Consider the following 3,551-nt stretch of genomic DNA (forward strand, 5'->3'; position numbering starts at 1 on the left):
CAATCCCTTCTCTTCCATTCTCCTCTCGGGATCTTGGGCACGCACGCACACGTGCCCGGTGTGAGTTTTAAGCCACCAGGTCCTAGACACGAACCGCGGTCGACTACGTGGGAGTCCAGCGACATAGCCATTACGCTAACTGCTGGTTCCCCCAAGGAGAGGTTTTTTTGACCACACAGCTGGCTGCCAAGATTGTGCTGCAGAAAGACAAGAAGCCTAAGAGGTCAAGCTGGAAGTTTAATTTGGACCTCACTCATCCAGTAGAAGACGGAATTTTTGACTGTGGACATTTTGAACAGTGTCTGCGGGAAAAGGTTAAAGTCAATGGGAAAACTGGCAACCTTGGAAATGTAGTTCACATTGAACCCCTCAAGAATAAAATCACAGGGGGAACAGCAGTTAGCGTAATGGCTATGTTGCTGGACTCCTACGTAGTCGACTGCAGTTCGCGTCTCCGACTCAGTGGCTTAAACTCACGCCGGGCGCGTGTGCGTGCGTGCCCAAGATCCCGAGAGGAGAATGGAGGAGAAGGGATTGCGGCGTGGCCATCCCCCCTGGGGGGTGATTTCTCGCTTTCTGTCTCTATGTCTCTCTCTGTCTGTCTAGCGAGCGCACATGCCCAATAGCAAAAACGTCTCCAAAAAAAAAAAAAAAGAATAAAACCACAGGCACCAGCAGTTAGCATAATGGCTATGTCGCTGGACTCCCATGTGGTCGACAGCAGTTCAAGTCTCGGACCCGGTGGTTTAAAACTCACGCCGGGTGCGTGTGCATGCGTGCCCAAGATCCCGAGAGGAGAATGGAGGAGAAGGGATTGCGGCGTGGCCATCCACCCTGGGGAGTGATTGCTCCCTTTCTGTCTCTCTGTCTCTCTGTCTGTCTGGGAAGCGCACACGCCCTATAGCAAAAACCTCTCAGAAAAAAAAAAAAAGAATAAAATCACAGTTGTTTCTGAGAAACCGTTCTCTAAAAGGTACTTGAAATACCTCACCAAGAAATACCTTAAGAAGAACAACCTTCGTGACTGGCTTCGTGTGGTTGCATCTGACAAGGAGACATGAACTTCGTTACTGCCAGATTAGTCAAGATGAAGAAGGGTCAGAGTCTGAGGACTAGTTGAAGCCTTGCCTTACTGGGCTTTGCTTACTAAGCAAAAACATGCAGGATACATGAGAAAGAATCATCTGGAAATAGACTTTTAGCTTATTAATGAATAAAAATCTCTGCTTATAAAAAAAAAAGAAAGAAAGAAAAAGAAAAGAAAGGAGAGGGAGAGGGCAAAAGCACCCTCAATGGAGTGTGCTCATGCCACAGTTCCTATCCCTCCATTTATCCATTCTGTCAGAACTTGAGGCATGCATACACATGGGCCACGCATGTTTTTTTTTTTTTTTTTTTCATATTAAGCTTGTAGTTTTATTCAGGTTTAATTTTAAAAAATGTGTCAGGGAGAGAGCCCGCAGGATAAAGTGAAGCCCATGGGGGTAGGGCCCTCCCAGATGCCTGAGGAGGGGGCAGGCCCCCTCCTCTCTCCTCCTCTTTTCTCCCCATCTAAAGGGATTTGGGGAGAGACATAGGTGGGGGGCCTGGTATGATTTTTTTTTTGAGAGTTTTTTTTTTTTCACTATAGGGCACGTGCACTCGCCAGACAGACAGAGAGAGACATAGAGACAGAAAGCGAGAAATCACCCCCCAGGGGGATGGCCACGCCACAATCCCTTCTTCTCCATTCTCCTCTCGGGATCTTGGGCACGCACGCACACGCGCCTGGCGTGAGTTTTAAGCCACCGGGTCCGGGACGCGAACCGCGGTCGACTACGTGGGAGTCCAGCGACATAGCCATTACGCTAACTGCTGGTTCCCGGCCTGGTATGTTTTTTAGGTTGACAGAACTGGGACTTGAACTGCACAGTTGGTCATGTGGGATCTGGCTCCCTTAACCACTAGGTCACAGGCCTGGCCCTATTTATTTCTTTGAGAGAGAGTCACCCCCAACAGGGTCTTGATGCTATGATCCACCCTCAATCTCACCCTGCCTAGATCACAGGCTCGTATCTCCACCCTGCCTCCCAGCAGACACGGGAAGACCTTGGGACTTCATCTCAGGACCATCCAATATATATCTAGTTACTTTACTGTTGTGCCACCGTCTGGCCCCTATTTTGTTTTTCCCTAACCAACTGAGTTTTATTTGTTACATAATAAGCCACCTAACATCTTTCAGGTAAAAAAAATACTAAATTTGAATAAAGATATCACAAAATGAATTAGAGCCCAGTTAAAATTAGCTTTGGGGAGGGAACACAATTCTACTCAATTAGTGCAAACATTTTTATAGACCATAGATTAGTTTATTTTTAACACCCATCATGCCATGAATTCATAGGGAATAGGTTCCAGTAGCTCAGGCTCCTTTCCATTGGTTCTCACAAAGTGCGCTTCTCTGGGTGGAGCAGGCTGGCACGTCAGTTGAACCCAGGTCCCTTTCTCTTTGGCTTCTTTCTTTTTCTGGTCATTTTCCTTCACACATTTTAGGGAGCTGTCTCTGCTCTTAGAATGTTTGATATGCTCAATACACACATTAATTCCCTTGGCAAGAATCTTGCCCTTACCTCGTCTGTTTACAACAATGCCAACAGCATGCTGGGTAACACTGTAGACTCTTCCAGTTTTGCCATGGTAACATTTGTGAGGCATTCCTTTTTGAACAGTACCCATTCCCTTGATGTCTACAATATCACCTTATAGATTCACATATATGTTGTCAAAGGAACCACTCCATGTTTTCTAAGAGGCCTAGAGAACATTTATTGGGTGCCTCTCCTTTTTCTCTTTGTGTTCATTGTGTTGGTTAATTATTGGAAGATGGAGGTTCTGCTTTGTAGAGGTACCTTTGACTGTGTGTACTCGCCAGAGAGAGAGACAGAGACAGAGACAATGAGAGGGAAAGTAAGAAATCACCTCCCGGGACCAGTGGGTGGCATGGCAGTTAAGGGCGCCTGACTCCCACATGGCCAACTATGTTTCGAGTCCCGGACCAGGCAATTTGCTTTCTCACTTTCCCTTTCTCTCTCTCTCTCTCTCTCTCTCTCTGGTCAAATTAAAAAATAATAATAACAAATAAAATGAAATAAAGAAATACTTTTTTAAAAAAGAAAAAAGAAATCACCCCCCAAGGGGGTTGACCATACCACAATCCCTTCTCCTCCATTCTCCTTCTGGGACCTTGGACATGCACACCCGGCATGAGTTTCAAGCCCCTGGGCCTGGGATTGGAATCACAGTCAACCATGTGGGAGTCCAGTGATGTAACTGCTGCACCATCTGCTGGCCTTCTATTTCAGGTTTTAATAATTACTTCCACCATCATCCCTCCAGCCCATTTCAGCTTTTCCCATTATGAATACCTATTTCTCTGCAGACTTCCTATTCTTTTCCTGAAATAAGTGTGCTATCAGTGGATCTTCCATAATCTTCATCTCATTTCTGGAGGAACTTTAAACTCATTGACATGCTGTTTTATGGTGAAGTGCAAAGATCCTGGGCATTCC

At 46.1% G+C, this 3,551-nt stretch overlaps 1 pseudogene; it reads left to right on the forward strand.

The window, feature by feature from the left end:
* Window positions 1-1,116, forward strand: part of LOC106734632 (60S ribosomal protein L22-like 1 pseudogene) — a 7,588-nt pseudogene extending 6,472 nt beyond the window's left edge.
* The last annotated feature ends 2,435 nt before the right edge of the window (window positions 1,117-3,551 follow it).

The sequence above is a fragment of the Tupaia chinensis genome, unplaced genomic scaffold (assembly GCF_000334495.1).
Source record: "Tupaia chinensis unplaced genomic scaffold, TupChi_1.0 Scaffold000165_2, whole genome shotgun sequence".
NCBI lineage: Eukaryota > Metazoa > Chordata > Mammalia > Scandentia > Tupaiidae > Tupaia > Tupaia belangeri.